The sequence below is a fragment of the Rhodnius prolixus genome, unplaced genomic scaffold, assembly GCF_049639745.1.
Source record: "Rhodnius prolixus isolate KJV_2025 unplaced genomic scaffold, Rpr scaffold_9, whole genome shotgun sequence".
Classification (NCBI taxonomy): domain Eukaryota; kingdom Metazoa; phylum Arthropoda; class Insecta; order Hemiptera; family Reduviidae; genus Rhodnius; species Rhodnius prolixus.
In genome coordinates this window covers 7,484,867-7,510,409 of record NW_027411604.1, presented here as the reverse complement: position 1 = coordinate 7,510,409, position 25,543 = coordinate 7,484,867, and the positions used below count along the sequence as shown (strand labels likewise).

Below are 25,543 nucleotides of genomic sequence, written 5' to 3'. Positions count from 1 at the left end.
CCTAATTTCATTCTGTTGCTGCTGCTTCTGCATTAGTTTGTTAATATTAAGGCCAAAGCTAGATTGTATATCTAGGGTCGATCTATTATGAAGAACAAGAAGTAGAAACTAGTGGAAAAAGTGGAAATCTCCTAATTTCACTGTATTGCTGCTGTTTCTGCATTAGTTTGTTAATATTAAGGCCAAAGCTAGATTGTACATCTTGGGTCGATCTATTTTGAAAAAGAAAAAGTAAAAACTAGTGGGAAAAGTAGAAATCTCCTCCTAATTTCACTCTATTGCTGCTGTTTCTGCATTAGTTTGTTAATATTAAGGCCAAAGCTAGATTGTACATCATGGGTTGATCTATTTTGAAAAACAAGAAGTAAAAACTAGTGGAAAAAGTGGAAATCACCTCCTAATTTCATTCTGTTGCTGCTGCCTCTGCATTAGTTTGTTAATATAAAGGCCAAAGCCAGATTGTACATCTTGGGTCGATCTATTATGAAGAACAAGAAGTAGAAACTAGTGGAAAAAGTGGAATCTCCTAATTTCACTGTATTGCTGCTGTTTCTGCATTAGTTTGTTAATATTAAGGCCAAAGCTAGATTGTATATCTTGGGTCGATCTATTATGAAGAAGAAGAAGTAAAAACTAGTGGAAAAAGTGGAAATCTCCTAATTTCACTGTATTGCTGCTGCTTCTGCATTAGTTTGTTAATATTAAGGCCAAAGCTAGATTGTATATCTTGGTTCGATCTATTATGAAGAAGAAGAAGTAAAAACTAGTGGAAAAAGTGGAAATCTCCTAATTTCACTGTATTGCTGCTGTTTCTGCATTAGTTTGTTAATATTAAGGCCAAAGCTAGATTGTATATCTTGGGTCGATCTATTATGAAGAAGAAGAAGTAAAAACTAGTGGAAAAAGTGGAAATCTCCTAATTTCACTGTATTGCTGCTGTTTCTGCATTAGTTTGTTAATATTAAGGCCAAAGCTAGATTGTATATCTTGGGTCGATCTATTATGAAGAAGAAGAAGTAAAAACTAGTGGAAAAAGTGGAAATCTCCTAATTTCACTGTATTGCTGCTGTTTCTGCATTAGTTTGTTAATATTAAGGCCAAAGCTAGATTGTACATCATGGGTCGATCTATTTTGAAAAACAAGAAGTAAAAACTAGTGGAAAAAGTGAAAATCACCTCCTAATTTCATTCTGTTGCTGCTGCTTCTGCATTAGTTTGTTAATATTAAGGCCAAAGCTAGATTGTATATCTAGGGTCGATCTATTATGAAGAACAAGAAGTAGAAACTAGTGGAAAAAGTGGAAATCTCCTAATTTCACTGTATTGCTGCTGTTTCTGCATTAGTTTGTTAATATTAAGGCCAAAGCTAGATTGTACATCTTGGGTCGATCTATTTTGAAAAAGAAAAAGTAAAAACTAGTGGGAAAAGTAGAAATCTCCTCCTAATTTCACTCTATTGCTGCTGTTTCTGCATTAGTTTGTTAATATTAAGGCCAAAGCTAGATTGTACATCATGGGTTGATCTATTTTGAAAAACAAGAAGTAAAAACTAGTGGAAAAAGTGGAAATCACCTCCTAATTTCATTCTGTTGCTGCTGCCTCTGCATTAGTTTGTTAATATAAAGGCCAAAGCCAGATTGTACATCTTGGGTCGATCTATTATGAAGAACAAGAAGTAGAAACTAGTGGAAAAAGTGGAATCTCCTAATTTCACTGTATTGCTGCTGTTTCTGCATTAGTTTGTTAATATTAAGGCCAAAGCTAGATTGTATATCTTGGGTCGATCTATTATGAAGAAGAAGAAGTAAAAACTAGTGGAAAAAGTGGAAATCTCCTAATTTCACTGTATTGCTGCTGCTTCTGCATTAGTTTGTTAATATTAAGGCCAAAGCTAGATTGTATATCTTGGGTCGATCTATTATGAAGAACAAGAAGTAGAAACTAGTGGAAAAAGTGGAAATCTCCTAATTTCACTGTATTGCTGCTGTTTCTGCATTAGTTTGTTAATATTAAGGCCAAAGCTAGATTGTATATCTTGGGTCGATCTATTATGAAGAAGAAGAAGTAAAAACTAGTGGAAAAAGTGGAAATCTCCTAATTTCACTGTATTGCTGCTGTTTCTGCATTAGTTTGTTAATATTAAGGCCAAAGCTAGATTGTATATCTTGGGTCGATCTATTATGAAGAACAAGAATTAAAAACTAGTTGAAAAAGTAGAATTCTCCTCCTAATTTCACTCTATTGCTGCTGTTTCTGCATTAGTTTGTTAATATTAAGGCCAAAGCTAGATTGTACATCATGGGTCGATCTATTTTGAAAAACAAGAAGTAAAAACTAGTGGAAAAAGTGAAAATCACCTCCTAATTTCATTCTGTTGCTGCTGCTTCTGCATTAGTTTGTTAATATTAAGGCCAAAGCTAGATTGTATATCTAGGGTCGATCTATTATGAAGAACAAGAAGTAGAAACTAGTGGAAAAAGTGGAAATCTCCTAATTTCACTGTATTGCTGCTGTTTCTGCATTAGTTTGTTAATATTAAGGCCAAAGCTAGATTGTACATCTTGGGTCGATCTATTATGAAGAACAAGAAGTAGAAACTAGTGGAAAAAGTGGAAATCTCCTAATTTCACTGTATTGCTGCTGTTTCTGCATTAGTTTGTTAATATTAAGGCCAAAGCTAGATTTTACATCATGGGTCGATCTATTTTGAAAAACAAGAAGTAAAAACTAGTGGAAAAAGTGAAAATCACCTCCTAATTTCATTCTGTTGCTGCTGCTTCTGCATTAGTTTGTTAATATTAAGGCCAAAGCTAGATTGTATATCTAGGGTCGATCTATTATGAAGAACAAGAAGTAGAAACTAGTGGAAAAAGTGGAAATCTCCTAATTTCACTGTATTGCTGCTGTTTCTGCATTAGTTTGTTAATATTAAGGCCAAAGCTAGATTGTACATCTTGGGTCGATCTATTATGAAGAACAAGAAGTAGAAACTAGTGGAAAAAGTGGAAATCTCCTAATTTCACTGTATTGCTGCAGTTTCTGCATTAGTTTGTTAATATTAAGGCCAAAGCTAGATTGTATATCTTGGGTCGATCTATTATGAAGAACAAGAATTAAAAACTAGTTGAAAAAGTAGAAATCTCCTCCTAATTTCACTGTAATGCTGCTGTTTCTGCATTAGTTTGTTAATATTAAGGCCAAAGCTAGATTGTACATCATGGGTCGATCTATTTTGAAAAACAAGAAGTAAAAACTAGTGGAAAAAGTGAAAATCACCTCCTAATTTCATTCTGTTGCTGCTGCTTCTGCATTAGTTTGTTAATATTAAGGCCAAAGCTAGATTGTACATCTTGGGTCGATCTATTTTGAAAAAGAAAAAGTAAAAACTAGTGGGAAAAGTAGAAATCTCCTCCTAATTTCACTCTATTGCTGCTGTTTCTGCATTAGTTTGTTAATATTAAGGCCAAAGCTAGATTGTACATCATGGGTTGATCTATTTTGAAAAACAAGAAGTAAAAACTAGTGGAAAAAGTGGAAATCACCTCCTAATTTCATTCTGTTGCTGCTGCCTCTGCATTAGTTTGTTAATATAAAGGCCAAAGCCAGATTGTACATCTTGGGTCGATCTATTATGAAGAACAAGAAGTAGAAACTAGTGGAAAAAGTGGAATCTCCTAATTTCACTGTATTGCTGCTGTTTCTGCATTAGTTTGTTAATATTAAGGCCAAAGCTAGATTGTATATCTTGGGTCGATCTATTATGAAGAAGAAGAAGTAAAAACTAGTGGAAAAAGTGGAAATCTCCTAATTTCACTGTATTGCTGCTGCTTCTGCATTAGTTTGTTAATATTAAGGCCAAAGCTAGATTGTATATCTTGGGTCGATCTATTATGAAGAAGAAGAAGTAAAAACTAGTGGAAAAAGTGGAAATCTCCTAATTTCACTGTATTGCTGCTGTTTCTGCATTAGTTTGTTAATATTAAGGCCAAAGCTAGATTGTATATCTTGGGTCGATCTATTATGAAGAAGAAGAAGTAAAAACTAGTGGAAAAAGTGGAAATCTCCTAATTTCACTGTATTGCTGCTGTTTCTGCATTAGTTTGTTAATATTAAGGCCAAAGCTAGATTGTATATCTTGGGTCGATCTATTATGAAGAAGAAGAAGTAAAAACTAGTGGAAAAAGTGGAAATCTCCTAATTTCACTGTATTGCTGCTGTTTCTGCATTAGTTTGTTAATATTAAGGCCAAAGCTAGATTGTACATCATGGGTCGATCTATTTTGAAAAACAAGAAGTAAAAACTAGTGGAAAAAGTGAAAATCACCTCCTAATTTCATTCTGTTGCTGCTGCTTCTGCATTAGTTTGTTAATATTAAGGCCAAAGCTAGATTGTATATCTAGGGTCGATCTATTATGAAGAACAAGAAGTAGAAACTAGTGGAAAAAGTGGAAATCTCCTAATTTCACTGTATTGCTGCTGTTTCTGCATTAGTTTGTTAATATTAAGGCCAAAGCTAGATTGTACATCTTGGGTCGATCTATTTTGAAAAAGAAAAAGTAAAAACTAGTGGGAAAAGTAGAAATCTCCTCCTAATTTCACTCTATTGCTGCTGTTTCTGCATTAGTTTGTTAATATTAAGGCCAAAGCTAGATTGTACATCATGGGTTGATCTATTTTGAAAAACAAGAAGTAAAAACTAGTGGAAAAAGTGGAAATCACCTCCTAATTTCATTCTGTTGCTGCTGCCTCTGCATTAGTTTGTTAATATAAAGGCCAAAGCCAGATTGTACATCTTGGGTCGATCTATTATGAAGAACAAGAAGTAGAAACTAGTGGAAAAAGTGGAATCTCCTAATTTCACTGTATTGCTGCTGTTTCTGCATTAGTTTGTTAATATTAAGGCCAAAGCTAGATTGTATATCTTGGGTCGATCTATTATGAAGAAGAAGAAGTAAAAACTAGTGGAAAAAGTGGAAATCTCCTAATTTCACTGTATTGCTGCTGCTTCTGCATTAGTTTGTTAATATTAAGGCCAAAGCTAGATTGTATATCTTGGGTCGATCTATTATGAAGAACAAGAAGTAGAAACTAGTGGAAAAAGTGGAAATCTCCTAATTTCACTGTATTGCTGCTGTTTCTGCATTAGTTTGTTAATATTAAGGCCAAAGCTAGATTGTATATCTTGGGTCGATCTATTATGAAGAAGAAGAAGTAAAAACTAGTGGAAAAAGTGGAAATCTCCTAATTTCACTGTATTGCTGCTGTTTCTGCATTAGTTTGTTAATATTAAGGCCAAAGCTAGATTGTATATCTTGGGTCGATCTATTATGAAGAACAAGAATTAAAAACTAGTTGAAAAAGTAGAAATCTCCTCCTAATTTCACTCTATTGCTGCTGTTTCTGCATTAGTTTGTTAATATTAAGGCCAAAGCTAGATTGTACATCATGGGTCGATCTATTTTGAAAAACAAGAAGTAAAAACTAGTGGAAAAAGTGAAAATCACCTCCTAATTTCATTCTGTTGCTGCTGCTTCTGCATTAGTTTGTTAATATTAAGGCCAAAGCTAGATTGTATATCTAGGGTCGATCTATTATGAAGAACAAGAAGTAGAAACTAGTGGAAAAAGTGGAAATCTCCTAATTTCACTGTATTGCTGCTGCTTCTGCATTAGTTTGTTAATATTAAGGCCAAAGCTAGATTGTATATCTTGGGTCGATCTATTATGAAGAAGAAGAAGTAAAAACTAGTGGAAAAAGTGGAAATCTCCTAATTTCACTGTATTGCTGCTGTTTCTGCATTAGTTTGTTAATATTAAGGCCAAAGCTAGATTGTATATCTTGGGTCGATGTATTATGAAGAACAAGAATTAAAAACTAGTTGAAAAAGTAGAAATCTCCTCCTAATTTCACTCTATTGCTGCTGTTTCTGCATTAGTTTGTTAATATTAAGGCCAAAGCTAGATTGTACATCATGGGTCGATCTATTTTGAAAAACAAGAAGTAAAAACTAGTGGAAAAAGTGAAAATCACCTCCTAATTTCATTCTGTTGCTGCTGCTTCTGCATTAGTTTGTTAATATTAAGGCCAAAGCTAGATTGTATATCTAGGGTCGATCTATTATGAAGAACAAGAAGTAGAAACTAGTGGAAAAAGTGGAAATCTCCTAATTTCACTGTATTGCTGCTGTTTCTGCATTAGTTTGTTAATATTAAGGCCAAAGCTAGATTGTACATCTTGGGTCGATCTATTATGAAGAACAAGAAGTAGAAACTAGTGGAAAAAGTGGAAATCTCCTAATTTCACTGTATTGCTGCAGTTTCTGCATTAGTTTGTTAATATTAAGGCCAAAGCTAGATTGTATATCTTGGGTCGATCTATTATGAAGAACAAGAATTAAAAACTAGTTGAAAAAGTAGAAATCTCCTCCTAATTTCACTGTAATGCTGCTGTTTCTGCATTAGTTTGTTAATATTAAGGCCAAAGCTAGATTGTACATCATGGGTCGATCAATTTTGAAAAACAAGAAGTAAAAACTAGTGGAAAAAGTGAAAATCACCTCCTAATTTCATTCTGTTGCTGCTGCTTCTGCATTAGTTTGTTAATATTAAGGCCAAAGCTAGATTGTATATCTAGGGTCGATCTATTATGAAGAACAAGAAGTAGAAACTAGTGGAAAAAGTGGAAATCTCCTAATTTCACTGTATTGCTGCTGTTTCTGCATTAGTTTGTTAATATTAAGGCCAAAGCTAGATTGTACATCTTGGGTCGATCTATTTTGAAAAAGAAAAAGTAAAAACTAGTGGGAAAAGTAGAAATCTCCTCCTAATTTCACTCTATTGCTGCTGTTTCTGCATTAGTTTGTTAATATTAAGGCCAAAGCTAGATTGTACATCATGGGTTGATCTATTTTGAAAAACAAGAAGTAAAAACTAGTGGAAAAAGTGGAAATCACCTCCTAATTTCATTCTGTTGCTGCTGCCTCTGCATTAGTTTGTTAATATAAAGGCCAAAGCCAGATTGTACATCTTGGGTCGATCTATTATGAAGAACAAGAAGTAGAAACTAGTGGAAAAAGTGGAATCTCCTAATTTCACTGTATTGCTGCTGTTTCTGCATTAGTTTGTTAATATTAAGGCCAAAGCTAGATTGTATATCTTGGGTCGATCTATTATGAAGAAGAAGAAGTAAAAACTAGTGGAAAAAGTGGAAATCTCCTAATTTCACTGTATTGCTGCTGCTTCTGCATTAGTTTGTTAATATTAAGGCCAAAGCTAGATTGTATATCTTGGTTCGATCTATTATGAAGAAGAAGAAGTAAAAACTAGTGGAAAAAGTGGAAATCTCCTAATTTCACTGTATTGCTGCTGTTTCTGCATTAGTTTGTTAATATTAAGGCCAAAGCTAGATTGTATATCTTGGGTCGATCTATTATGAAGAAGAAGAAGTAAAAACTAGTGGAAAAAGTGGAAATCTCCTAATTTCACTGTATTGCTGCTGTTTCTGCATTAGTTTGTTAATATTAAGGCCAAAGCTAGATTGTATATCTTGGGTCGATCTATTATGAAGAAGAAGAAGTAAAAACTAGTGGAAAAAGTGGAAATCTCCTAATTTCACTGTATTGCTGCTGTTTCTGCATTAGTTTGTTAATATTAAGGCCAAAGCTAGATTGTACATCATGGGTCGATCTATTTTGAAAAACAAGAAGTAAAAACTAGTGGAAAAAGTGAAAATCACCTCCTAATTTCATTCTGTTGCTGCTGCTTCTGCATTAGTTTGTTAATATTAAGGCCAAAGCTAGATTGTATATCTAGGGTCGATCTATTATGAAGAACAAGAAGTAGAAACTAGTGGAAAAAGTGGAAATCTCCTAATTTCACTGTATTGCTGCTGTTTCTGCATTAGTTTGTTAATATTAAGGCCAAAGCTAGATTGTACATCTTGGGTCGATCTATTTTGAAAAAGAAAAAGTAAAAACTAGTGGGAAAAGTAGAAATCTCCTCCTAATTTCACTCTATTGCTGCTGTTTCTGCATTAGTTTGTTAATATTAAGGCAAAGCTAGATTGTACATCATGGGTTGATCTATTTTGAAAAACAAGAAGTAAAAACTAGTGGAAAAAGTGGAAATCACCTCCTAATTTCATTCTGTTGCTGCTGCCTCTGCATTAGTTTGTTAATATAAAGGCCAAAGCCAGATTGTACATCTTGGGTCGATCTATTATGAAGAACAAGAAGTAGAAACTAGTGGAAAAAGTGGAATCTCCTAATTTCACTGTATTGCTGCTGTTTCTGCATTAGTTTGTTAATATTAAGGCCAAAGCTAGATTGTATATCTTGGGTCGATCTATTATGAAGAAGAAGAAGTAAAAACTAGTGGAAAAAGTGGAAATCTCCTAATTTCACTGTATTGCTGCTGCTTCTGCATTAGTTTGTTAATATTAAGGCCAAAGCTAGATTGTATATCTTGGGTCGATCTATTATGAAGAACAAGAAGTAGAAACTAGTGGAAAAAGTGGAAATCTCCTAATTTCACTGTATTGCTGCTGTTTCTGCATTAGTTTGTTAATATTAAGGCCAAAGCTAGATTGTATATCTTGGGTCGATCTATTATGAAGAAGAAGAAGTAAAAACTAGTGGAAAAAGTGGAAATCTCCTAATTTCACTGTATTGCTGCTGTTTCTGCATTAGTTTGTTAATATTAAGGCCAAAGCTAGATTGTATATCTTGGGTCGATCTATTATGAAGAACAAGAATTAAAAACTAGTTGAAAAAGTAGAATTCTCCTCCTAATTTCACTCTATTGCTGCTGTTTCTGCATTAGTTTGTTAATATTAAGGCCAAAGCTAGATTGTACATCATGGGTCGATCTATTTTGAAAAACAAGAAGTAAAAACTAGTGGAAAAAGTGAAAATCACCTCCTAATTTCATTCTGTTGCTGCTGCTTCTGCATTAGTTTGTTAATATTAAGGCCAAAGCTAGATTGTATATCTAGGGTCGATCTATTATGAAGAACAAGAAGTAGAAACTAGTGGAAAAAGTGGAAATCTCCTAATTTCACTGTATTGCTGCTGTTTCTGCATTAGTTTGTTAATATTAAGGCCAAAGCTAGATTGTACATCTTGGGTCGATCTATTATGAAGAACAAGAAGTAGAAACTAGTGGAAAAAGTGGAAATCTCCTAATTTCACTGTATTGCTGCTGTTTCTGCATTAGTTTGTTAATATTAAGGCCAAAGCTAGATTTTACATCATGGGTCGATCTATTTTGAAAAACAAGAAGTAAAAACTAGTGGAAAAAGTGAAAATCACCTCCTAATTTCATTCTGTTGCTGCTGCTTCTGCATTAGTTTGTTAATATTAAGGCCAAAGCTAGATTGTATATCTAGGGTCGATCTATTATGAAGAACAAGAAGTAGAAACTAGTGGAAAAAGTGGAAATCTCCTAATTTCACTGTATTGCTGCTGTTTCTGCATTAGTTTGTTAATATTAAGGCCAAAGCTAGATTGTACATCTTGGGTCGATCTATTATGAAGAACAAGAAGTAGAAACTAGTGGAAAAAGTGGAAATCTCCTAATTTCACTGTATTGCTGCAGTTTCTGCATTAGTTTGTTAATATTAAGGCCAAAGCTAGATTGTATATCTTGGGTCGATCTATTATGAAGAACAAGAATTAAAAACTAGTTGAAAAAGTAGAAATCTCCTCCTAATTTCACTGTAATGCTGCTGTTTCTGCATTAGTTTGTTAATATTAAGGCCAAAGCTAGATTGTACATCATGGGTCGATCTATTTTGAAAAACAAGAAGTAAAAACTAGTGGAAAAAGTGAAAATCACCTCCTAATTTCATTCTGTTGCTGCTGCTTCTGCATTAGTTTGTTAATATTAAGGCCAAAGCTAGATTGTACATCTTGGGTCGATCTATTTTGAAAAAGAAAAAGTAAAAACTAGTGGGAAAAGTAGAAATCTCCTCCTAATTTCACTCTATTGCTGCTGTTTCTGCATTAGTTTGTTAATATTAAGGCCAAAGCTAGATTGTACATCATGGGTTGATCTATTTTGAAAAACAAGAAGTAAAAACTAGTGGAAAAAGTGGAAATCACCTCCTAATTTCATTCTGTTGCTGCTGCCTCTGCATTAGTTTGTTAATATAAAGGCCAAAGCCAGATTGTACATCTTGGGTCGATCTATTATGAAGAACAAGAAGTAGAAACTAGTGGAAAAAGTGGAATCTCCTAATTTCACTGTATTGCTGCTGTTTCTGCATTAGTTTGTTAATATTAAGGCCAAAGCTAGATTGTATATCTTGGGTCGATCTATTATGAAGAAGAAGAAGTAAAAACTAGTGGAAAAAGTGGAAATCTCCTAATTTCACTGTATTGCTGCTGCTTCTGCATTAGTTTGTTAATATTAAGGCCAAAGCTAGATTGTATATCTTGGGTCGATCTATTATGAAGAAGAAGAAGTAAAAACTAGTGGAAAAAGTGGAAATCTCCTAATTTCACTGTATTGCTGCTGTTTCTGCATTAGTTTGTTAATATTAAGGCCAAAGCTAGATTGTATATCTTGGGTCGATCTATTATGAAGAAGAAGAAGTAAAAACTAGTGGAAAAAGTGGAAATCTCCTAATTTCACTGTATTGCTGCTGTTTCTGCATTAGTTTGTTAATATTAAGGCCAAAGCTAGATTGTATATCTTGGGTCGATCTATTATGAAGAAGAAGAAGTAAAAACTAGTGGAAAAAGTGGAAATCTCCTAATTTCACTGTATTGCTGCTGTTTCTGCATTAGTTTGTTAATATTAAGGCCAAAGCTAGATTGTACATCATGGGTCGATCTATTTTGAAAAACAAGAAGTAAAAACTAGTGGAAAAAGTGAAAATCACCTCCTAATTTCATTCTGTTGCTGCTGCTTCTGCATTAGTTTGTTAATATTAAGGCCAAAGCTAGATTGTATATCTAGGGTCGATCTATTATGAAGAACAAGAAGTAGAAACTAGTGGAAAAAGTGGAAATCTCCTAATTTCACTGTATTGCTGCTGTTTCTGCATTAGTTTGTTAATATTAAGGCCAAAGCTAGATTGTACATCTTGGGTCGATCTATTTTGAAAAAGAAAAAGTAAAAACTAGTGGGAAAAGTAGAAATCTCCTCCTAATTTCACTCTATTGCTGCTGTTTCTGCATTAGTTTGTTAATATTAAGGCCAAAGCTAGATTGTACATCATGGGTTGATCTATTTTGAAAAACAAGAAGTAAAAACTAGTGGAAAAAGTGGAAATCACCTCCTAATTTCATTCTGTTGCTGCTGCCTCTGCATTAGTTTGTTAATATAAAGGCCAAAGCCAGATTGTACATCTTGGGTCGATCTATTATGAAGAACAAGAAGTAGAAACTAGTGGAAAAAGTGGAATCTCCTAATTTCACTGTATTGCTGCTGTTTCTGCATTAGTTTGTTAATATTAAGGCCAAAGCTAGATTGTATATCTTGGGTCGATCTATTATGAAGAAGAAGAAGTAAAAACTAGTGGAAAAAGTGGAAATCTCCTAATTTCACTGTATTGCTGCTGCTTCTGCATTAGTTTGTTAATATTAAGGCCAAAGCTAGATTGTATATCTTGGGTCGATCTATTATGAAGAACAAGAAGTAGAAACTAGTGGAAAAAGTGGAAATCTCCTAATTTCACTGTATTGCTGCTGTTTCTGCATTAGTTTGTTAATATTAAGGCCAAAGCTAGATTGTATATCTTGGGTCGATCTATTATGAAGAAGAAGAAGTAAAAACTAGTGGAAAAAGTGGAAATCTCCTAATTTCACTGTATTGCTGCTGTTTCTGCATTAGTTTGTTAATATTAAGGCCAAAGCTAGATTGTATATCTTGGGTCGATCTATTATGAAGAACAAGAATTAAAAACTAGTTGAAAAAGTAGAATTCTCCTCCTAATTTCACTCTATTGCTGCTGTTTCTGCATTAGTTTGTTAATATTAAGGCCAAAGCTAGATTGTACATCATGGGTCGATCTATTTTGAAAAACAAGAAGTAAAAACTAGTGGAAAAAGTGAAAATCACCTCCTAATTTCATTCTGTTGCTGCTGCTTCTGCATTAGTTTGTTAATATTAAGGCCAAAGCTAGATTGTATATCTAGGGTCGATCTATTATGAAGAACAAGAAGTAGAAACTAGTGGAAAAAGTGGAAATCTCCTAATTTCACTGTATTGCTGCTGTTTCTGCATTAGTTTGTTAATATTAAGGCCAAAGCTAGATTGTACATCTTGGGTCGATCTATTATGAAGAACAAGAAGTAGAAACTAGTGGAAAAAGTGGAAATCTCCTAATTTCACTGTATTGCTGCTGTTTCTGCATTAGTTTGTTAATATTAAGGCCAAAGCTAGATTTTACATCATGGGTCGATCTATTTTGAAAAACAAGAAGTAAAAACTAGTGGAAAAAGTGAAAATCACCTCCTAATTTCATTCTGTTGCTGCTGCTTCTGCATTAGTTTGTTAATATTAAGGCCAAAGCTAGATTGTATATCTAGGGTCGATCTATTATGAAGAACAAGAAGTAGAAACTAGTGGAAAAAGTGGAAATCTCCTAATTTCACTGTATTGCTGCTGTTTCTGCATTAGTTTGTTAATATTAAGGCCAAAGCTAGATTGTACATCTTGGGTCGATCTATTATGAAGAACAAGAAGTAGAAACTAGTGGAAAAAGTGGAAATCTCCTAATTTCACTGTATTGCTGCAGTTTCTGCATTAGTTTGTTAATATTAAGGCCAAAGCTAGATTGTATATCTTGGGTCGATCTATTATGAAGAACAAGAATTAAAAACTAGTTGAAAAAGTAGAAATCTCCTCCTAATTTCACTGTAATGCTGCTGTTTCTGCATTAGTTTGTTAATATTAAGGCCAAAGCTAGATTGTACATCATGGGTCGATCTATTTTGAAAAACAAGAAGTAAAAACTAGTGGAAAAAGTGAAAATCACCTCCTAATTTCATTCTGTTGCTGCTGCTTCTGCATTAGTTTGTTAATATTAAGGCCAAAGCTAGATTGTACATCTTGGGTCGATCTATTTTGAAAAAGAAAAAGTAAAAACTAGTGGGAAAAGTAGAAATCTCCTCCTAATTTCACTCTATTGCTGCTGTTTCTGCATTAGTTTGTTAATATTAAGGCCAAAGCTAGATTGTACATCATGGGTTGATCTATTTTGAAAAACAAGAAGTAAAAACTAGTGGAAAAAGTGGAAATCACCTCCTAATTTCATTCTGTTGCTGCTGCCTCTGCATTAGTTTGTTAATATAAAGGCCAAAGCCAGATTGTACATCTTGGGTCGATCTATTACGAAGAACAAGAAGTAGAAACTAGTGGAAAAAGTGGAATCTCCTAATTTCACTGTATTGCTGCTGTTTCTGCATTAGTTTGTTAATATTAAGGCCAAAGCTAGATTGTATATCTTGGGTCGATCTATTATGAAGAAGAAGAAGTAAAAACTAGTGGAAAAAGTGGAAATCTCCTAATTTCACTGTATTGCTGCTGCTTCTGCATTAGTTTGTTAATATTAAGGCCAAAGCTAGATTGTATATCTTGGGTCGATCTATTATGAAGAAGAAGAAGTAAAAACTAGTGGAAAAAGTGGAAATCTCCTAATTTCACTGTATTGCTGCTGTTTCTGCATTAGTTTGTTAATATTAAGGCCAAAGCTAGATTGTATATCTTGGGTCGATCTATTATGAAGAAGAAGAAGTAAAAACTAGTGGAAAAAGTGGAAATCTCCTAATTTCACTGTATTGCTGCTGTTTCTGCATTAGTTTGTTAATATTAAGGCCAAAGCTAGATTGTACATCATGGGTCGATCTATTTTGAAAAACAAGAAGTAAAAACTAGTGGAAAAAGTGAAAATCACCTCCTAATTTCATTCTGTTGCTGCTGCTTCTGCATTAGTTTGTTAATATTAAGGCCAAAGCTAGATTGTATATCTAGGGTCGATCTATTATGAAGAACAAGAAGTAGAAACTAGTGGAAAAAGTGGAAATCTCCTAATTTCACTGTATTGCTGCTGTTTCTGCATTAGTTTGTTAATATTAAGGCCAAAGCTAGATTGTACATCTTGGGTCGATCTATTTTGAAAAAGAAAAAGTAAAAACTAGTGGGAAAAGTAGAAATCTCCTACTAATTTCACTCTATTGCTGCTGTTTCTGCATTAGTTTGTTAATATTAAGGCCAAAGCTAGATTGTACATCATGGGTTGATCTATTTTGAAAAAGAAAAAGTAAAAACTAGTGGGAAAAGTAGAAATCTCCTCCTAATTTCACTCTATTGCTGCTGTTTCTGCATTAGTTTGTTAATATTAAGGCCAAAGCTAGATTGTACATCATGGGTTGATCTATTTTGAAAAAGAAAAAGTAAAAACTAGTGGGAAAAGTAGAAATCTCCTCCTAATTTCACTCTATTGCTGCTGTTTCTGCATTAGTTTGTTAATATTAAGGCCAAAGCTAGATTGTACATCATGGGTTGATCTATTTTGAAAAAGAAAAAGTAAAAACTAGTGGGAAAAGTAGAAATCTCCTCCTAATTTCACTCTATTGCTGCTGTTTCTGCATTAGTTTGTTAATATTAAGGCCAAAGCTAGATTGTACATCATGGGTCGATCTATTTTGAAAAAGAAAAAGTAAAAACTAGTGGGAAAAGTAGAAATCTCCTCCTAATTTCACTCTATTGCTGCTGTTTCTGCATTAGTTTGTTAATATTAAGGCCAAAGCTAGATTGTACATCATGGGTTGATCTATTTTGAAAAAGAAAAAGTAAAAACTAGTGGGAAAAGTAGAAATCTCCTCCTAATTTCACTCTATTGCTGCTGTTTCTGCATTAGTTTGTTAATATTAAGGCCAAAGCTAGATTGTATATCTAGGGTCGATCTATTATGAAGAACAAGAAGTAGAAACCTGTAGAAAAAGTGGAAATCTCCTAATTTCACTCTATTGCTGCTGTTTCTGCATTAGTTTGTTAATATTAAGGCCAAAGCTAGATTGTACATCATGGGTTGATCTATTTTGAAAAACAAGAAGTAAAAACTAGTGGAAAAAGTGGAAATCACCTCCTAATTTCATTCTGTTGCTGCTGCCTCTGCATTAGTTTGTTAATATAAAGGCCAAAGCCAGATTGTACATCTTGGGTCGATCTATTATGAAGAACAAGAAGTAGAAACTAGTGGAAAAAGTGGAATCTCCTAATTTCACTGTATTGCTGCTGTTTCTGCATTAGTTTGTTAATATTAAGGCCAAAGCTAGATTGTATATCTTGGGTCGATCTATTATGAAGAAGAAGAAGTAAAAACTAGTGGAAAAAGTGGAAATCTCCTAATTTCACTGTATTGCTGCTGTTTCTGCATTAGTTTGTTAATATTAAGGCCAAAGCTAGATTGTATATCTTGGGTCGATCTATTATGAAGAACAAGAAGTAGAAACTAGTGGAAAAAGTGGAATCTCCTAATTTCACTGTATTGCTGCTGCTTCTGCATTAGTTTGTTAATATTAAGGCCAAAGCTAGATTGTATATCTTGGGTCGATCTATTATGAAGAAGAAGAAGTAAAAACTAGTGGAAAAAGTGGAAATCTCCTAATTTCACTGTATTGCTGCTGTTTCTGCATTAGTTTGTTAATATTAAGGCCAAAGCTAGATTGTATATCTTGGGTCGATCTATTATGAAGAACAAGAAGTAGAAACTAGTGGAAAAAGTGGAATCTCCTAATTTCACTGTATTGCTGCTGCTTCTGCATTAGTTTGTTAATATTAAGGCCAAAGCTAGATTGTATATCTTGGGTCGATCTATTATGAAGAAGAAGAAGTAAAAACTAGTGGAAAAAGTGGAAATCTCCTAATTTCACTGTATTGCTGCTGTTTCTGCATTAGTTTGTTAATATTAAGGCCAAAGCTAGATTGTATATCTTGGGTCGATCTTTTATGAAGAACAAGAAGTAGAAACTAGTGGAAAAAGTGGAATCTCCTAATTTCACTGTATTGCTGCTGCTTCTGCATTAGTTTGTTAATATTAAGGCCAAAGCTAGATTGTATATCTTGGGTCGATCTATTATGAAGAAGAAGAAGTAAAAACTAGTGGAAAAAGTGGAAATCTCCTAATTTCACTGTATTGCTGCTGTTTCTGCATTAGTTTGTTAATATTAAGGCCAAAGCTAGATTGTATATCTTGGGTCGATCTATTATGAAGAACAAGAAGTAGAAACTAGTGGAAAAAGTGGAATCTCCTAATTTCACTGTATTGCTGCTGCTTCTGCATTAGTTTGTTAATATTAAGGCCAAAGCTAGATTGTATATCTTGGGTCGATCTATTATGAAGAACAAGAAGTAGAAACTAGTGGAAAAAGTGGAATCTCCTAATTTCACTGTATTGCTGCTGCTTCTGCATTAGTTTGTTAATATTAAGGCCAAAGCTAGATTGTATATCTTGGGTCGATCTATTATGAAGAACAAGAAGTAGAAACTAGTGGAAAAAGTGGAATCTCCTAATTTCACTGTATTGCTGCTGCTTCTGCATTAGTTTGTTAATATTAAGGCCAAAGCTAGATTGTATATCTTGGGTCGATCTATTATGAAGAACAAGAAGTAGAAACTAGTGGAAAAAGTGGAATCTCCTAATTTCACTGTATTGCTGCTGCTTCTGCATTAGTTTGTTAATATTAAGGCCAAAGCTAGATTGTATATCTTGGGTCGATCTATTATGAAGAACAAGAAGTAGAAACTAGTGGAAAAAGTGGAATCTCCTAATTTCACTGTATTGCTGCTGCTTCTGCATTAGTTTGTTAATATTAAGGCCAAAGCTAGATTGTATATCTTGGGTCGATCTATTATGAAGAACAAGAAGTAGAAACTAGTGGAAAAAGTGGAATCTCCTAATTTCACTGTATTGCTGCTGCTTCTGCATTAGTTGTTAATATTAAGGCCAAAGCTAGATTGTATATCTTGGGTCGATCTATTATGAAGAACAAGAAGTAGAAACTAGTGGAAAAAGTGGAATCTCCTAATTTCACTGTATTGCTGCTGTTTCTGCATTAGTTTGTTAATATTAAGGCCAAAGCTAGATTGTATATCTTGGGTCGATCTATTATGAAGAAGAAGAAGTAGAAACTAGTGGAAAAAGTGGAATCTCCTAATTTCACTGTATTGCTGCTGCTTCTGCATTAGTTTGTTAATATTAAGGCCAAAGCTAGATTGTATATCTTGGGTCGATCTATTATGAAGAAGAAGAAGTAAAAACTAGTGGAAAAAGTGGAAATCTCCTAATTTCACTGTATTGCTGCTGTTTCTGCATTAGTTTGTTAATATTAAGGCCAAAGCTAGATTGTATATCTTGGGTCGATCTATTATGAAGAACAAGAATTAAAAACTAGTTGAAAAAGTAGAATTCTCCTCCTAATTTCACTCTATTGCTGCTGTTTCTGCATTAGTTTGTTAATATTAAGGCCAAAGCTAGATTGTACATCATGGGTCGATCTATTTTGAAAAACAAGAAGTAAAAACTAGTGGAAAAAGTGAAAATCACCTCCTAATTTCATTCTGTTGCTGCTGCTTCTGCATTAGTTTGTTAATATTAAGGCCAAAGCTAGATTGTATATCTAGGGTCGATCTATTATGAAGAACAAGAAGTAGAAACTAGTGGAAAAAGTGGAAATCTCCTAATTTCACTGTATTGCTGCTGTTTCTGCATTAGTTTGTTAATATTAAGGCCAAAGCTAGATTGTACATCTTGGGTCGATCTATTATGAAGAACAAGAAGTAGAAACTAGTGGAAAAAGTGGAAATCTCCTAATTTCACTGTATTGCTGCTGTTTCTGCATTAGTTTGTTAATATTAAGGCCAAAGCTAGATTGTACATCATGGGTCGATCTATTTTGAAAAACAAGAAGTAAAAACTAGTGGAAAAAGTGAAAATCACCTCCTAATTTCATTCTGTTGCTGCTGCTTCTGCATTAGTTTGTTAATATTAAGGCCAAAGCTAGATTGTATATCTAGGGTCGATCTATTATGAAGAACAAGAAGTAAAAACTAGTGGAAAAAGTGGAAATCTCCTAATTTCACTGTATTGCTGCTGTTTCTGCATTAGTTTGTTAATATTAAGGCCAAAGCTAGATTGTACATCTTGGGTCGATCTATTATGAAGAACAAGAAGTAGAAACTAGTGGAAAAAGTGGAAATCTCCTAATTTCACTGTATTGCTGCTGTTTCTGCATTAGTTTGTTAATATTAAGGCCAAATCCAGATTGTACATCTTGGGTCGATCTATTATGAAGAACAAGAAGTAGAAACTAGTGGAAAAAGTGGAAATCTCCTAATTTCACTGTATTGCTGCTGTTTCTGCATTAGTTTGTTAATATTAAGGCCAAAGCTAGATTGTACATCTTGGGTCGATCTATTTTGAAGAACAAGAAGTAAAAACTAGTGGAAAAAGTAGAAATCTCCACCTAATTTCACTGTATTGCTGCTGTTTCTGCATTATTTACTTAATATTAAGGCCAGAGCTAGATTGTACATCTTGGGTCTATCTATTAAGAAAAACAAGAAGTTAAATCCATTGGAAAAAATGGAATTTTTCTCTAAAATTAACAGAAATGCTTCTATTTCTTTAGTTGATAGTTTATATTAAGGCAATGCCTAATTGCGCCTCTTGGGCCCGTCTAATTTGGAAAACCATAAAAACCTTTGAAAAATGTGGAAATAGTCTTTTAATTTGTCAGGAAATCTGCTCTTTCTGTATTTGATATTTAGGTTAATGCAAGATTGTACTTGTTGGGTCTATCTATTTTGAAAAACAAGAAGTAAAAACAATTAGAAAAAGCGGAAATAGTTTTCTAATTTACATAGAATGCAGTTATTTCTGTAACATATGAGATATTTAATATTATGGCTATTGCGTAATTGTGCATCTTGCGTCGATATATTTAAAAAAATAAGAAGTAAAAACTATTGGATGAAGTAGAACTTTACTCGTAGTTTCACTGGAATACTGTTGATTCCGTATTTGATAGTTAATATTAAGGCCAATGCTACATTGGAGAATGTGGGTCGATCTAATTTGAAGTCAAGAAGTAAAAGCGTTTGGAAATTCTCTCTTAATTTGTCAGGAATGCTGCTGATTTTGTATTTGTTGGTTAATAATGAGGGTAATGCTACACAGTACTCGAGTGGTCGATCTATTTTGAAAAACAAGAAATAAAAGCCGTAGGGAAATGAGGAAATAGTCTCCAAATTTTCCTTCAATACTTCAATTTTAGCCTTTATTAATTAATTAAAAGAGTAGTGCTATATTGTACTTGTTGGGAGGCTCCATTGTTAAAAATACAAACTATTGGAAGAGAGGGTACTTTTCCTTAAAATACTCAGGAATACTTCCATTTCTTTATTTGATAGTTAATATTAAAGCGAATGCTTAATTGCGCCTCTTAGGTCCGCTGTTTTGATAAACCATTAGTAAAAACTATTGATAAAAGCAGAAATTTACTCCTAATTTCTCAGGAAGACTGCTGTTTCTGTACTTCATAGTTAATAATAAGGCTAATGGTAAATTGTACACGATGGGTCGATCTATTTTGAAAAACAAAAAGTAAAAACCTTTCAAAAATGTTGAACTTTTTTAAAAATTTTCTGGAATGATGCTGCTTCTATATTTGCTAGGCAATATAAAGGCCATTCCTAGATTGTAAATGTGGGGTTGATCTATTTTGAAAAACAAGAAGTACAAACAATTGGAAAAAGAGGAAATAGTCTCCTAAATTCTGAAGTATGGAGCTTGTTAAACGTATGGTAGCTTAAAGAAATGATAAGGAAATTCAAAATAAGGAAATAAAGAAATATGGAAAAAACAAAAAAATAACAGAAACAAATCACTAGATTGTACATGTGGGTCGCTCTATTTTGGAAAACAAGAGATAAATGCCTTTGGAAAATATGGAAATAGTCTCTTAATTTGTCAAGAATGCAGCTATTTCTGTATTTGATACTCAATAATAAGCCAGAGCTAGATTGTACAAGTCGGGTCGATTTATTTTGAAGAATAAGAAACAGAAATCATTGGAAAATGCTTAGTTTTTGCTTCTCGTTTTCCAAAATAGATCAACCTGCCATGTACGATTTAGCATTAGTCTTGTTATTAACCGTCAAATACAGAAACATCAACCTTTTACAGAAATTAGGAGTACATGTTTGGTGTATCCATTTAAAAAAACTATAATTTAAAACTATTGAAAAAAGTAGAACTTTTCTTCTTATTTCAGTGGTAATTGGCAGTTAATAATAAAGCTAATGCTAGATTGTACATCTTGGATCGATCTATTTTGGAAAGCAAGAAGTAAAAACCATTGGAAAAAGTGGAATTTTTTACCAAAAATTGAATAAGGACAAGCTAGATTATACATTTGAAATCTATCTATCTTGAAAAACTAGTAAAAGCCATTGGAAAAATGAATCTTTTATGCTTATGGAATATAATAAATAATGAGAATAGATAAATAGAATAATTTCAATTATTTATAGTAGATTAGAAAAGTATTGTCAGGATTCAGAAGAATGAATACACTTGAGTTTAATCATTTACTTGTATTGATGAGGATTAGATAAATTCTGAATTAGAAAATTATGGTATCTTCTATTGGTACTTAAGTAGAGTATAAAGTTAGATCTTTCTACAATTTTTAGTTTTGAGTCCCTACTCACTCCAGACTAATTTGTTGAAACCATTTTTCGGATTTTGGGAGACTTCAAATTGGACCTTTCCTGTAAAACCTCGAAATCTAAAATCAGCATGTTTAGCTACCCACTCTTCTCTTGTTTAGCTAAAGGCCTGCCTACATCTGAGTTTACTGCCGGCCTGCATAGCGTTTTCTCTTTACATACAACAATATTAGAAAATTTAGAATTAATTTAATTTTAATTTAGAACACAGCACTTTTCTTTCCTAGGATGAGAAAGGAAAAAGCTCCCGAAAGTTATACAAAAAACAACCTGCTAAACCTCAGGAATAAAGAGAGAATTGTGATTAAAAGAGAGTAACTATCCTCTAATTTTAAACAATCATCGTTATTCAATTAATATTACAAGCGTTCTTATTCTACACTTTAAAAAAAGTCAAAATCTATTGGCGATTTCTTATTTGGTGGAACGTGAAGAAAATCGTTCTAAGTTTCTACAGGAATCTCACAATGATTATTCCTCATGTTTGATAGCAAAATATTAATTTGAAAACTGAAAGCCAGAGGAATAAATACGAACTTATTCATTCCACTAATCAAATCACCATGCATTTATTTTATTATCTGTATTTAACTTTATACAAACCATTACAAAGGAGTTTACAGAATACAATAATTAGACTTTAAGATAAAAATACATTTCTTAAAAAATAGTAAAAGAAAATAAAAATTTATATTTTAAATACATTATAGAATGAAAAGAATAAAAATTTACAACAAACAATGGAACTAAAAAGGAAACCTTTCTACTTGAGGCATTATAGAAAGAGGGAAACTGAAAACAATTCCAAAAGCAGAGAACTAGAATCCTGTCAGACAACAGAGTCAAACATTTATAATAATAATGAAGAAAAAGAACAAGATATTCAAAAGATAAGGTACAAGACAAAACTTTAACATTGAAGTTATGACAGTGTTATCAGATAATAATAATATTTATGCTAAATTCAATCACATTTTAAATGAATATTTTAAAGTGTCTTCAATTGTGAATTTTCTTTTAATCGCTTTTATTGTGTAATAATGAATATTATACATTTTTTGTTTCTATTTTAAGGAGACTTTTTAAGTGAAAAAGAAGCAAGTATATGGTAAGTCGGTTCATTAATAATGAATTTAATCAAAATAAAAGTCTAAAATTTATTTTCAAAAAACATTTAAGCAGTTTTTAAAGAACTCAATGAATGCCGAGCAGAGAGCGAGAGAAAAGAGAGAAGAGAATCGCGTGCCAGCGCCCCCTAACAATGGAGAAGGTAAGACAATCTAATTTAAGATGCTCTCCACCAAGTGTTAATATTGATTGTCTGCTAAACATTGTATTCGGTGGAACCATTAAAAATTAAAAAATATAATTACCTATCTTTTTTTATGATTAATAGAAAATAAACAACACAATGTTCCATTTCGGATATTGTAAGACTTAAACGTGAAGTTATCCTTTCAATCGTACAGCCAGACCAAAAATATCTTGAAATCCGAACTTCAATCACGCCGAGACGGTCCATCAGAATAGTAGTGTCTTTTGTAAAATAAGTCTTGACGTCAATCTAGTGGAGTTGCCACGGAATACAAAATTATCTGCTAACACCATTGTCAATGATTGGGAATGGAAACAAAAAGTTTCTCTTCAGGTGTACTTATGATTGGAAAACATATTTTTCAAAAGTTGTACTTCAGGGTTATTTATGGTTGGAATAGGAATACCCTAAGAACTTCCCAGAAAATAATTTAAAAAATACCCCTTCCCGCTTTTCTAAAAATCCACTACATCTAAAAGGAAGAAATAATAAGAAAATACCCTAAAAATAAGGATGAAATATCGTTTGCAATTATAAACATCAATTGCATATTTGAATATGCGAATAAATAATTAAAAGATCAACAAATCCGCCAGATCAGGTATAATAATCCCTAGATTCGTAACAGCAGTCATAGCAATTATATTCTTTGCTGGCATAAAGCACAGATATTTCCAAATTTGAAATCTTTGTTTTCAAGTACGAAGTTAAATCAACCTTATGGTTAACTACTTTTCCAGTATCCAGTGTTGTCTGAAAAAGCTCATGGATGTCAACATGCCTGGTCACTGTTCACAATCGCCCTACTTCCTCAAAGTAGCTTCAGCCTAGAGTTGCACCATCTTCTCATTCCCTCCGTTAAAGAGAGCGCACATTAAATGATAACTCGACAATAGCCTCTCTTAAACAGCAGCTCTAGATAATCTAAACAATCAAATAAATTTATGTTAAATAGTGCAGTTTAAAAACAAAGTAGTGATTTTATTCTATCAATTTACTTGGGGCGAAAAATTTTCTTTTCATGCGCAAAATTAAGTCTTTTTTTTTAAAAAAAAGAAAAGAAAGGAAAACATTTTTGCAACAAGAAAAATTAGAAGTAATTAAGACATTAAATTAAATCATTTAATAATAATAATAATAATACTTAATTTACAAGATAAATAAAAAGAAATGCATAAATAAGTACTATTATGCGAAAAGAAAAAGAAAGAAAAGTAAATACATAAATGAAGAAGTACTGGAAAATAAAAAGCCAGAGCCAAAAGCAGAATGAAAAAATAAAATAAAATAAATGATAACAATAATTTGTTAATAACTGAAAAGTACAAATTGATAACGGTATTGCCATGCATGACGAGCAAAAGATATGAGGTTTACAATTCTCCATTTGGAGATAAAAATAAAACCGAGATCTTGATAACAAGCGGCGACCAAGCCAAAGGAGACGTATCTCGTTGAGAATTGAACATTCAGCCACAAAGTGGAAAATGTCCTCCTTGGTTCCAGAGTTGCACAATGAACAGATATCTGTATCTCTATCATACCATGGTATGTAGTTCAGGTACAACAGCTCTCCTTGCAACATGAACAACCAGCGAAGCTCAATAAGTCTTAACGTGTCAGCTGCGCTACCATTAAAACTAAAGAGCGAGACGGTATGATCGAGCTCTTTGTATAAAAGAAACCTGGAGCGGACGACTGGGTAGACCGCAAAGACTCCTCCTGAAGATTAGCACTAATTGCAGGTAGTAGCTTAGAGATGATACTAGACCGCCACTGCAAAACATTCTCCAAGGAGAGATCGAACTCCAAGTTATATTTTTAAAAAAGAAATTTCCAATGAAGAGGCGTTTTTACTCATTACTTCTGATGCTGTTATACGAGGAAAACGGGAAATAGGGAGTGAAAACACTTTTCTGACATAATTGAAGTGGAGTCTGAGAGTAAAAATAAAAATCAAATCAACTGAAGTCTCCAGGTACAGCATAAAATTGGGGGTAGAATCAGGGAGCGCAAACAGTTTCTTGATAAAATAACGCTGGACCTTCTCCAGCTCCTCATAACGCTGAAAACCCCATACTTGGCAAAGCATCGAGCGACTAACAGCTAGAAACAGTTTGAATTTGGAGCGAAGAAGAACCAAATTCTGAGAAATGAAATTATCCCAAATTCTATTGATCCCCTGCTTCGCCACCGAAGCTTTTTCCTTTAGAAGACCAGCCAATGAGAGCCTGGGGGTTAAGAGGATCCCAAGATATTCCCGCACGACTTCGTTAGACTCACCTCTGAATGACCAATGTTCACTAGCGGCTAATCTGCCGCCTTTCCGAAGTACCAACATCTTGGACTTCTGAAGATTGACGGTCACAAATTCCATTGTTCACAATAAGAGTCCAGGAAGTTGATATTTCTTTGCATGCTGACCGGATTATCGCCCAATAGAACTACATCATCCGCGTACATGAGAATTTTTATCTTCTATTTCCTACCAATATACCACCCTCCAACACTAATGGGAGGTCATCTAGAAATAAAGAAAATATGGTAGGGCTTAGGATACACCCTTGCCTCACGCCCATTGATACATCAAAAAATTCCGAATGGAGTCCACACCCCTCACTGCAGATGCTGCATTATTAAAAAGGCTCCTTAGAATAGAAATAAATTTGAAAGAAACCCCAGAATTAAAGAGCTTAAGTAAGAGGGCGTTACGGCTTACCGAGTCAAATGCAGCCTTTAAATCAACAAAAAAACAGTATGTTTTCTGACGTTTCTTCAAAAGTCTGAGATTAATAATATTAATCACAGTGAAGAGGTTATCAACCGCGGAATATCTACAGCGGAATCCAGCCTGACATTCACTTAGCAGACCATTTTCCAAAACAAACATCTCAACACGGCGAAGAAGTAAGGCAGAGATCTTAGCGAGAGCATCCAGGCAAGAAATGATGAAAAAGAAATGTAATCTACTATTACAGAATCTAGAGAGTTTTACGGTGGCATAGGTTTCCTTGACCACCACCACTCTCATAATCTAAGCCTAGGTTCTTTCATTTAGACTTTTAGACAATAGAAAGACCAATTTTTTTTAAACTTAAGAACAATTGTATCATCATTAGAAAAAATATATGTTACTTACTTACATTGAAATTTAAACTGTAATAATCTCCAGCTATGACCAAAAATAACCCCGAGATTTCAGCATATATCAACAAGCAGTCTGATTTAACATCATCCACGCACCAAGATGTGGAGACACGAAAAAAAACCTCTCCAGCATCCATACTGCACGTCATCTCCCCTCATTTCAGCTCATCAAATTCCTATTTTAATAAATTTGTATGAAAATTGTGCAATAAGACTTGAGAAATTGCATCATTCTCCAGAATAAAATAATAAATAGTATAAAAAATATTACATATTTCTAATTATATATTTTTTATGATTTATTTTAGATCTAATTAAATTAAAATGTCTACATATTTTTAG

General features: G+C 33.3%; 2 long non-coding RNA genes across 9 annotated transcripts in view; both read right to left on the bottom strand.

The window, feature by feature from the left end:
* Positions 1-25,543, bottom strand: part of LOC141454691 (uncharacterized) — a 55,503-nt gene that overhangs the window by 11,493 nt on the left and 18,467 nt on the right. The window lies entirely within an intron of this gene.
* Positions 22,393-25,174, bottom strand: LOC141454693 (uncharacterized). Its single transcript, XR_012458902.1, has 2 exons — positions 24,338-25,174; positions 22,393-22,978 (listed from the first exon to the last, which is right to left on the bottom strand). It is a non-coding gene; the product is annotated as an uncharacterized lncRNA (long non-coding RNA).